The following is a 12,584-nucleotide window of genomic DNA, read 5'->3' as shown; positions in this document are numbered from 1 at the left end:
AGTTTGGGGAAAGTTTCATGTCAGTGTAACACTAACCATAAGAAAGCAAAATTCCCAATTTCCATCATCCCTCTACACAGAAGCTAATGAAATAGCATAGTGTTTACCAATCAAGGAGATAGTTTGTGTAGAGGTAGGATTTTCCAGAAAGAATTGATGATAATCCTGAAGATTTGCAAGAAAACACACCTTCAGAATTGAATGTGATACAATATATTCTCCGTGTCTAACCTGACTAGACATGCTGGTTTTTGTAGAGGTTATTTTTATAATGGGAATCAATGTCCTTCCTTATGTGAAGATTTTATTTAAAGTAAAAAAAGATTGTCGTAGGCAAGTTCAATTCTGTCTTCTCAAGATAAATTTGGATTCCTAAATTATCACAAAGTGTGACCTCAGCAACAGTGAGGTATATGTGTCTCAGGAGATAGATATAAGCTCCATCCACCACGAAGTACGGTTTTCTACATGAAGAAACTCATTTGTACATTCCATCACTGAGCCCTGATACATTGTGACTTTCATAGCATTCCTCAACGTGTATGTTGATGGACTGTACTAGTGCTTGGCTTTGGGCTTTATGGTGCTTATTTGCACTTCTAGAGAGTTGTTTGGGTCACCTAAAAATTTAATTGTGTAAAATTATTATTTATTTGAAATCTCTAAGCAATATCACATTGTGTGTTTGTACATAATATGTATTTATTTTAAGGTATTCCTTTAAATTTCTTGATCTTTAAGAAACATTAAAATATTAAAAATTGCAAAAGATTAAAGAACTGACCTTTTTCCTTAAGAAATAAATAAAGATAGAAAGGATGAATGTGCCTATCATTATTTTATTAGCTTACTCCTGTGAGAGATACCAAGACAATGTGTCTTTTGTCATTGTTAAATGTACCATATACCATTTTACATTTAGTTGTTTCAAATGTCGTTTTAAAGAAAACAGATAATAGGGATTATGGATCTAAAAGGAAGAAAGAATAACAAAAAGCATGTATGTAGACAAATAAAATCCTTACCCAGCATATGTTGGAAGATAAAGCCATTCATAGTTAAATCAATGCAGAAATTCCTTAAAAAAAAAAAAAGAAGGATCAGGACTCAACTACACCACTCTTAGGTTTTTATCAGAGAACTCTAAGTCGCATTTCACAGTGCTCCTTGCACATGCATGTTTATTTTATAACAGTATTCACAATAGCCAAAACATAGAACCAATCTAGGTATCTATAAATAGAAAATGGGTGAAGAATAGTATGTTTCATATGTATACTGTGAATTTTCTCATAAAGAAAGGAGTTATGTAGTTTGCAAGAAAGTGGATGTGAGACAACCGTGTTTAGCAAATTGTAATTTTCAGAAAGATATATATTGAATGTTTCCTTCCACATATGGTTTCCAGACTTTATATGAATAAGGAAAATTATGTAAGATTTTATGTAATAGGATTACAAATAATATTATCTCGAAAACTAGAACAAAAATCATACAGAGAAAACATGGAGAGTATTTAGAGGGAGGGGAAAGTGTAGTACATATAGGGGAAATATTCAGAACACATGTCATATTGTATAAAATGTCTTTACAGAATCCATCACCACAATAATGAATATAATAGCAGAAAAAGATAGAACAGAGAAATATAGAAAAAGAAAAGAGCGATGGAATGAGAGGGAAAGGGGGAGAGAGACACACAGAGACAAAGAGAGAGACAGATGAGATAGAATATAGTGACTAAGCATCTTCTGTGAGCTCAACAGAAGACTTCCTCTTGAGAGAAGCTTCTATGTGTATCCTTTACCTTAGCTCCCTTTTAGAAAACATCAGTCATGACTTTTGACTACAAAAAAAATTCAATCAGTTTCTCTTTGATTTTATTTCCTCAATGGATGTGTTTGTAGATTCCCTGGAGATATCCTGTACTTTTTGTCCTAACCCTGCTATTTTATCTAGTTGACATCTCTAAAGACACTTTTACTTTTCAAAGGTATCTTTGCTAGCATCAAAAGTTAAGTTGGGCCTGAGCTTGGGTTAGATCTCAGATACTTGTCTCATCTGATGTCATCATGTATGTATATTTTAGCTGAAGTTTTTCTCCCTTTGTCCTTCCACAACCACATCTATTTAGAGGAAATTAATTGAGTTAGTCAAATGTGCAAAAAAACTACAAACCAGTAAAAGGAGGAAAGTCTACTTAGGCACTTGGTTTCAGAGAGTTCAGTTTATCATGATATGGAAGTCTTTGAAACAACATTTTTTGGCAGGAACTTCTTTACATGTTTGTTGAGGAAAAACAGAGACAGTTATGGTCGGACTCTAGGTGGTATAACTTCAAAGTCTCATCCCTCCTTATCTACTGCATCCAGCCAGACTCTATATCTTGAAGGTCCTATATAATTACAAGGATGATGAACTATGGACCTAAAATTCAAATCATAAGCCAATAGAAGAATATATTTATATCTGAGACATAAATATGCTTCTGCATTCATGGAACTACATCAAATGAATTTAGTGAAATTCTTCTTCTTCTTCTTCTTCTTCTTATTATTATTATTATTATTCACATTACTACTTTAAATGTTATATTCTTATCATATCATACTTGAAGCTAATTTGGTGATATGACATATGACTTCTTAAATGTCAATTCTCCTAGCATTGTTACAACAGAAATTAAATGTACTTCTTCCTTCTCCTCTCCCTCCTTTCCCTTTTTCTCTTCTGTCTTCTCTTTCTCTTCCTCCTTTTTCCTTTTCCTCCATGTTCGTTTTGCAGAGTTCTCATTTTGTACCCATGCTTGTTTTGAACTTACTGAATACTAAAGCCTTCAACTCTAAATTCTCCTACTTTAGCCATTCCCTGCACCTATTAGGATTATAGGTATGGATTCCCATGACTATCTTTGGTAGTTAAATTTCAACTTAAGCACTAGAGGTAACATGCAAGCCACAGTAGTAATAGAAACAGAATTGAAAGTATGGGTACTGGCTTTATTGGGTCATAGAAGTTATAATGATTCAAGCACATTATTTCTTTTATCTCATCATTTTAAGTAACATGATTTATCTACAAAACAAAAAAATGATTACACAACATGTTGTAGAAGAATACAGAACCATATATAATTTGTCCATGTGTCTAGAGCTTATTGATTGACATGCCTCTGTGATCAGAGAGCTTTTTACTGTGACCATGGTAGAACTTACAAAAGCTATAAAAGAGAGGGGATGTGAGAGAAGGAGGGAGAGAATTGTGAACCTGAAGATGAGCCATTATCCTTCTCCTTTCATGGAAGAGTTAGAAAATTCAAACTCAACTGTATCCAGAATACTTCATCTGGGCTTGATCTAGAAGCACAACATTCATAGAAAGTATTATTCATGAGGCATCACTATAAATTCATTACAAAAATTATGTCAACTATTTTAAAATAAGTTATTGGTATTCAACTCCAGTGCTAAGTAGGTAAGGGAATATTGTCTTATTAGTCAGATGCTTTGAAATTCATGGACTGTTAAACAAAAATTCAGTGTGTTTGTGAATGTGAGGTGTGCATTATAAAAGGTGATGACCTAATCAAGATTGATTTGATATCTGCCCCTGGACAGGTGTGGCTGTTGTGTGACATGTTCATCAATATGTGGTAGAGAGAAGAAAGGCTATGTGTGTGCTCAGCGTTCTGGTCTATAAACATCTCAGTGATTAGTAGCCTAGCATTCCCTGAAAAAACTAGCCTGAGAAGACCACCAGTCTGGGAGGATATCTGGCCCTGAGGTCATGAGAATAGGAGCTTTCCACATCTCTCATCAGTTGCAACACTTGGGAGAGTGGCCCTGCAACTCACCTGGGCAGCAGGGTAGGGCTGGCATTGGTTGTGAGGGTTGGTGGTGAACTAGCCCTGAGGGCATGAGAGCATGGGAGCTGGCGGGCTGACCAGAGCAGATACCTCTCAGACTCAAATTTAGAGCTTTGAATTGGCCCGTATCAATATCCACCCCATTGATGAACTGGTAGGGTCCATGAAGGGACTAGTTCTACAGATCCAAATCTACAGTATCTTCATGACACAGGGTAACAACAGGATAGTCTAGAGGAGTTGTACTGACATTCCAGTACTGATAGAGTAGCAGAAGCCAGAGGCATGGTACTCGACCACTGAGTCATTGAAATAAACATTTACAAACAAAGAAGTGTAGTAGGGTGTGTGGTAGGACCCACTGTGACACACTGCAGCTTCCACAATGAATAATTTTTTCATCTGTTGTACGTGGGGAAGCACAAGGGTGTGGGGCAGGTATGAGAGGAGGCAGAGATAAGTGAGACTGGATTGCAAGCTGTGATATTCACAAAGGTACAAAAATTTGTTTAATGTATGCACATTTAATGGCAAATAGCTATCCAAAATGTATTCTTTTTTATAGTAAATCTTTCTTATTTGATATTTTATTATCCTTAAGAGCAGGTCCCACTTTTATTAAACTACTTTTTCATTTGAAAGGTTTTCTTGTTTTTCTTTTCTAAAGAGAAAATGTTTTTCTTGAGAATGTTTGGAAAAAGGACAGGAGTGTATAATCTAGCCTCCTTCTTGACATAGTCATTCTGGGTTTTTCTCTAGCAATCCTCATTGAGAGAGCCTCGAAACTGCAGCAGAAGGTCATGTAATCAAGTAGTACTACTTACTATCTTCCAAGGAGTAAACACAGGTGAGGAAAACTTCTGAAAATCGGAGAGGTGCCTTTCTCGTAGTTCAACAGGAATCACATTGGGTATTCCAGAATCTGTTGATGTACAGTGCTGTTAATAGAGGGGAAGATGGGGTGAAAGCAAACACAGTGTGTGTTCCTCACCCAAGAACACTGGCAGCAGGTACCAAATCAAGTCCCTGAATCTTTTTTCCTTTCCAGACTAAAACTGGTTTCTTCCCCTTCCTAAACAGAAATTTAAAATTTAGGTTTTGCTTTTCCTAAGGTAGAAAGGAATAAAAAACACTTTCCCCTCTTGGTCTTCTATTGTTCTCATCTACAAAGTCAATTTTACTTACCTTCTTGTCTTCTTTAGTAAATTCAGAAAATAAGAGCTCAGAATAACCTTCCTGCCAACTACTTTTCCTTTAAATATTAATTACTCTCGTTTTAAGACTCTATCAGCAAGATACCTTACTTGCTTGTTCTCTGATTTGAATATTACAGTAACATGAAGCTACTATTTTTATTCATAAAAAATAGTTTGATTCACAGTAAATTCTTGGAACCATGTTAAGCCTATCAAACCTTGATTTTAGCCCTGTCTCAACACCAGTAAAATCTGTGTTATATAGGGCAAGGAATTTGTACTGTAGTAATTGATTATAGCAACAAAAGAAAACACTATAGCTCTGCTTCCTACGGTTAGCTTGAAAAATATAGACTTAGAAAATTTGAAAATATAGTTTTTTTTTTCAATTTCACATTCTTTTAATTTGGCATTGCCACAGAAGTTCCTGCAGTAGCACCACTGTGGAATTTATTGTTTGATTCTGTACCACTGACTTTTTCCATTAAATTCAGAAGGTAGCTCCTGTAAAATGTAGAACCCATTGTCCTTGTTTTAAAACCTGTGACATAATATATTCTTGCATCAAAGAGATTGTTTCGAGATAAAACTTCACATTTCCTAACGTAGGTTATATGGTGGGAAGAGAAATTCCAATAAAACAATTTATTTAAAAATTTCCTAATGGTGTGTAACACAATGCATGTTGATTTTAAAATAAAATAAAATATTTAAAAATTTTCTCCCATGTGTTTGGAGAGACTACACCTAGTATAGTTTTTCATTAAGGCAAGGAAAAAAGGTGTCCTAATATACAACTGTCTGGCTAAAAAGTGTTTATTCCTAAATGCAGGGAATGATTAACTCGCACATGGGCATGGCTGTGTGGATACTGTCGGGCTGAGTTGTGGGTCCCGTGTGTCTGCCATGGATCAGAGAGGCAAAAGCGCACGAGGAATTTGACTGAGTTCACTCCATTCCACGCCAAGTGGGCGCTTGGGGCCCCACCCGTGTGTGGAGGGACCTGTGAGGAAATCTTAGTCTGACCTCCCTTGGAGCTTTCTGCTGAAAGCCGAGGAAGAGTTGAGACTGGGGCCATGCAGGGAGGAGTGAGAGGGGTGAGAGGGAGAGCTCCAGGAGAACCCAGCAGGAAAGACTGGGTTACTGTACTCAGCAGACTCGGTGGCTCGGCTAGCTTGCTTGAAGAGGTGGTCTCTGAGGCTGGATCACAGAATGGTCCTCCAGGTGGGAAGTTAGGAGCGGTGGCTGTGGCTACAGCTGCACATTAAAGGGCCCCAAAAGACACGAGGGAATCCATGGTTCCAAATGGCTTTATTTTCATGGCAGTTGGTAGATGGATCTGGATGCACCCCTAAATAGGTCAGGGCAGACCTGACTTAAATAGGTAGAGAGGAGGGAGGAAGGTCTAGGAAAGAATACATAATTGACTATGCCCTCTGGTCTTTAGGTAACTCATTATTATGGAAATCTCTCAAGGCCTGAGGCCTGTAGTCATGCCCTCTACCTGTGGAGAGGTTGGTAGGAGCATTGCCCTATGTGGCTGCAAGGTACTGATCAATAGAGATCTTCGCCATGTGTCAGGAGCCTGGATTCTGGGAACATGGTGAAATAGATGCCAGTCCCTCACAGGCGTGGACACCTGTTGGGTCTCTGGGCAATTTCCAGCCAGCACTTCTATCAAAACTAAAGTCATCCTTTCACGGCCCCACACCTAAATACATAAAGATATGGTGTGGGCTTTGCTACTGATATTTAATAGTCCTCATGTCTGCCTTGTATTTTCCCATTGAGGTCTGATCTGTAGGTCAGCCTCTTTTAGGACACCATGTGTCAGACATATTCTTTAGACAAAGAATGGATGTTTTACCCAAGGGACTCTCAGAGTGCTTCTGTATTATATAAAACGGATTTCTAACTAGACTCTGTATCTTCTCAAATCTCTACATTCTTCACTCTGTATTTATAAAGGTTAAGTTTGAAATTCCCAGATTTTCCATTGCCAGTTCTTAATGTGATCTCAATGATCAAACTATGGAGTTAGCTATTTCTCTTTTATTCATACCTTTAAAAAAAACTAAACAAGGTCTTAGAATCCATTGAATTTTTATTTTTAATATTAAGCCAACTTACTCCTATTTCTTGTAGATACATTCTGGATATTAGTCAAAGAGAGACATCAAATCTGATTTTAGTGTTTGATTTCAGTCTCATTTTCTTTAGTTCATTATTTAACTTTAAATAAGTTATTGATTCTTTTTGCACAGTCATAGCTTTGTCACTTAAATAAGGATGTTTTTACACCTGTTTCCACTTATAAAAAAATAAGTATTTTGTTTAAAATTTTAGGTACCACTGCTCTTTGTTTCATTCTCTCCCTCCCTCTCTCTCTCTCTCTCTCTCTCTCTCTCTCTCTCTCTCTCTCTCTTTCTCTCTCTCTTCTTCCCTCCTTTCTTTCTTTCTTTCTTTCTTTCTTTCTTTCTTTCTTTCTTTCTATCTTTCTTCATTTTGTTAATAAACAGATGATGAGCATATTATCAAAAGAAAAAAAACTACTAAAAAAAGTGAAGAAAAATGGAATCCACCAATGAAAGTAGAGAACATTTTTTTCCTCTCTCAGAAATCAATGTTTACTTTCAACTTGATGTTCGCTGTCACTATTAGAGGCCAAGACTGACGAATTTTACATATAGAAATAGTATATGCCAAATTGTTTGTGAGTCCTTTGTTAAATTTTTACACTATTTTTCTAAACTTACATCTTTGCCATATCACAGAAATGTCAGACAAGTTGATTACTAGTAATATATCTATTAATTAGGAGGAAGATGCAGGGGTTACTTTTACCTTGGCTACCAAACTAGCAGTTAGTATTTTATTTGTATAGGAGAGGATTGTGAGACTGAACAATTGCGAACTTATAATAGATATGCCAGGCATGCATTATCATATTTACAATATTGTGTAAAACATCAGCAAATTTGCAAGGCAGCTTCATAGCAGACGTATGTGAGGGTATGTGGGGTTCATTTGTTAAATCATAACAAGAAAATAAAATTTTATAGATGAACATAAACAAAAAACAGGCAAAATGTAAACATTGTAGAAACTGAATTTGATTGGGTTAACTGTCTAAGTGATACTTCTAACTCAGGGCCTATGGGACCATTTCTTTTTTCTAACAATTTGAATTCTAGGAACTGGTATTCTAGGAGATTTATTCCAAAATAAACAGTTTTGCTAATGCAGTTGGTATGAACATACAAGGTTTTTTCAATCTACACTGAGCATGTTAGAGTATTTCTAGCATTTACCATTGATAAAATTTTGAGTTTGCCAGTCATCTCTAGAGTTCTTTCTTTATTTAAGGAACATAACCGAGTATCTGATACACAATAAAAGCATAAGAACCACTTATATCCTTCATTTCCTACCTGACATTTTCAAGCATATATACCCATAGCAATCTCAGTGTCTCCTCTCCACCTTTAGTCACTAACTTCTCTTCACAACTACTGGAACATTTCAGTGCAAAATTTCTGAACATGAGTCTGAGATTCATCTGGTTTTCTTTATTTGACTATTCTACCTCTTGGTACTTGAATGTCTCTAAGTATAAATCTAGAGCCCAAAACCAGAGAATGATATTCGAAGCTTTCTCTAATGGAAATAACATGTCCCTAATTGGAAAAAGGGACTTTTAAACCTAGAGGCATTTGAATGTCAGGAAAATTCTTAGATAATAAAAGCAATTTGTGGAAGTTCTTGTGATATCGATATGTATGAGAAAGTTGAACTATTGTGAATTGACTGTGCTTAGATTAAAAATGTTGCTCAGCTACCTAATTCTAAGCTATTTCCCAGATTAGACTCCATTACCTCCTCTGAAAACAATCATCGACTCTAATCAAGAAGGTCAGAAAGCATCTTTCAAGTCAGTAATCAACTCCAGCTGAAGAAGTATAAAAAGAAACCTGATTTGTGAATTTTCTCATTGAGAGTTGCTCCTGGAAACATTAGCCTCATATCATGGACACTCTAGTCTTAAAACAAATGGATTTGACCTAGCAAAGACAGCAAAGGGCACATTTGACTAAATAATGTGGCAATGCCACTTAAGAAATTGACAATTTAAGATCTTAATAATTAAAATACATCCTAGGTTCATTTTAAAAGAAACAAATAACATGTTTTGAAACAGTAATAAATTCAGTATTTTTAAAAAAGAGTTTCAACGGTGTTTATTTATTTTTATTTATTTTTCTCCCTTATGATGCATCCTGATGTCAGCCTCTCTTCCTTTCCCTCCTGCTAGTTGTTCCACACAATTTCCCTTACCCCTCACATTCCACTGTTCCTCCATTTACTTTCAGGAAAGAGCAGGCCTTCCAGGGATATCAACCAAATGCTTCATAACAAGTTACAATAAAAATGGGCACCAATCCTCTTATCAAGGTTGATCTAGGCAACTTAGGAAGGGGAAAAGAGTCCCACAAATAGACAAAAGAGTCAGAGACAGACCAACTTCCACTACTAAGAGTTCCACAAAAAGAACAAACTAAGCAAACACAACACATATACAATGGGCTTAGCACAGACCCATTCAGAGTCTGCAAGTGCTGCTTCAGCCTCTGTGAGTCCCTATGAGCCCTACTTAGTTGATTCTGTAAGCCTTGGTATCCTCCACCTCTCTGGTTCTTATGATCTTTTTTGTTCTTCCTTTTACTTATTTATTTTTTATTGAGTACAATATGTATTTATATTTCAAATGTTATCCCCTTTTCTGGTTTCCCCTCTGGAATCCTCCTCTCCCATCCTCTCTCACCCTGTTTCTACTAATATGCTCTCTCTTCCACCCATCCCCACCTCACTGCCCTGGCATCTACCTACAATGGGGAATCGAGCTGTCACAGGATCAAGGGCTTCTCCTCCCACTGATGCCTGACAAGGCCATCCTCTGCTTCATATGCACCTTGAGCCATGGGTCTCTCCATGTGTACTCTTTGGTTGGTGGTTTAGTCCCTGGGAGCTCTGAAGGTCTGGTTTGTTGATATTATTGTCCTTACTAAGGGGTTGCAAACCTCTTCAGCTCCTTCTGTCTAACTCTAACTCTTTCATTGTGCTAAGTCCAATGGTTGGCTGCCTCTGCATTTGTCAGGCTCTAGCAGAGCCTCTCTGATGACAGTTATAACAGGCTCCTGTCAACAAGTACTTCTTAGCATCAGCAATAGTGTCTGGGTTTGGTGACTGTATATGCGATGGAGGATCCTCAGGTGAGGAAGTCTCTGGATGGCCTTTCCTTCAGTTTCTGCTCTACACTTTGTTCTTGTATTTCCTTTAGATAGGAACCCTTTTGGTTAAGAATTTGGAGATGAGTGGGTGGCCCCTCCACCAACCTGGGACATTGCCTAACCTCTAGATATGATCTCTCTTTGTTGGGCATTTCAGCTAATCTCATCCCTGATGGGTCCTGGGAGCCTCTTGATGTCCTGGTATCTGGACTTACTGGTGGCTACCCTCAGTTCCCCATCCCCCACTGCTGCACACCTCTGTTCAAATTCCTGACTCTTTGTATATCATCCCAGTCTTCTCTCATACCTGATTCTGCTTCCCCTTTTCCTCTCCCTGTATTCTCTTCCTCCCAAGTCCCTCCCATCCTCTACTCCTGTGAGTATTTTGATCCCCCTTCTAAGAAGGAATGAAGCATCCATATTTTGGTCTTCCATCTTCTTGACCTTTATATGGTCTGTAAATTGTATCTTGTTTATTCTGAACTTTGGTGCTAATATCCATAGTACTACCTGAGAACCCAGCTATACCACTATTAGGCATATACCCAAAAGATTCTCCAACATATAACAAGGACATGTTCATAGCAGATGTGGAGGATGAAGAGCATTTCCTTATTGCTAGTGAGAGTACAAACTTATACAGCCACTGTGGAAACAGATATGGTTGTCTTTTTAAAAATTAGGAATAGATCTACCTGAAGATACAGCTATGCCACTCTTGGGCATATACTCAAAGGATACTCCATCCTACCACAAGGACACTCACTCATCTATGTTCATAGCAGCATTGTTCATAATAGCAAGTAATTAGAAACAACCTACATATCCTTTAATTGAATAATGGATAAAGATAACATGGTACATTTCCAAAATGAAGTATTACTCAGCTGTTAAAAATATCACCATCATGAAATTATCAGGCAAATGGATGGAGTTAGAAAAAAATGATACTAAGTGATGGAACCCAGACCCAGAAAGATAAGCTGATATGTACTCGCTTATAAGTGGATATTAACTGTTAAGTAAATGATAATCACACTAATCTACAGACCTAGAGTGGCTAAGTAACAAGGAGAGTATGAATGGATCTCCCTGAGAAGGGAAAACAAATTAGATCTTTCAGGTTAACTAGTGAGAGGTGGGGATGGAATCAAGGAAGATAGGTTGAGATGGGAGGGATGGAGGGAGAGATTACTGGAAGAGAAGACTAGAATTGGTGGTCAGTAGGAAGTGATGTGGAAACTGAAGGTGACCTTTTGGAGTACTCCTAGTAATGGATGATAGAAAGCCTGATCCAGTCAACTTCTATAACCAGGAAAGGCTTCCAGTGGTGGGACTGGGACAGTAACTCATCTATAAAAACTTTGACTCACAACCTGTCCTGTGTGTAAGATGTGCTAGGGCAATGGTGGCTCAGAGCTTATGGAAGTACCCAGTGAATGAATGGAAGACTAAACCAGGAGGTAGTCCATGCCCAGCATTACTTAGATGGCTAGGAACCAGAGACTAGATGGCTCAAAGTCCTAAGGTAGAACCAAACATAACAGATCAAAAATAAATAAATAAATAAATATTAGAATTTGAAAGAAGTAAGAAAGTTCTGTTATTCATGGGATGCTATATAATTATTGGTACATTAAACTTTGTGCTTTGCTAGACTTCTACTGGCCACAATACACATCCAACTTACCAAGGACAGGCCTCAGCTTGGTCAGGACTCTGGAGAAAGGGGTATTTTGGAGTTGAAATAAGAATGACTTGAAGTCAAATCATGGGTACAAGGTGACAGCCTTGTAGTCTGCTCGAGATGGTTCCCTAGATAGCTCTCTGCTTGAGACAGCTCCTTGCTGTAGACAGTTCACTCATGCTAGAAAAAAAAAAACGTGAAAATGTATCTGGATAGCTCATAAGTTTTCTGACCAAAGTAATTCTCTCTAGGTAGCTGCTGGAAAAAAATTCTAAAAGGCCTGTGTTAGCTCTGTAAGTAATTCTTGGGATTTCTGACCAAGCAGCTATCCTGTTAGAAAAAAAAAATCTAAAAGAGCTATGAAAACTTCTAAAAAGGGCTATGTGTGCTCTCCATGAATTTTCTTCTGACCAAAATCAGAAATCATGCTACAAAAAAATCTAAGATAGTTGTACTTTTGCTCTCCAGAGATCTCCAGATAGCTCAGTTCTTCCTAGGGAGTGGGGGAAAGTCTAACAATGAACTGCTATTACTCTCTGCTAGCTCAT

The 12,584-nt window shown here is 37.4% G+C and overlaps 1 pseudogene; it reads left to right on the top strand.

Moving 5' to 3' along the window:
- Window positions 1-3,602: 3,602 nt before the first annotated feature.
- LOC114612459 lies at window positions 3,603-3,727 on the top strand (annotated as a pseudogene).
- Window positions 3,728-12,584: the final 8,857 nt, after the last annotated feature.

The sequence above is a fragment of the Grammomys surdaster genome, unplaced genomic scaffold (assembly GCF_004785775.1).
Source record: "Grammomys surdaster isolate TR1022 unplaced genomic scaffold, NIH_TR_1.0 126158, whole genome shotgun sequence".
NCBI lineage: Eukaryota > Metazoa > Chordata > Mammalia > Rodentia > Muridae > Grammomys > Grammomys surdaster.
The sequence above is the reverse complement of the archived record's forward strand: the minus strand, read 5'-3'. Positions and strand labels throughout refer to the sequence as shown.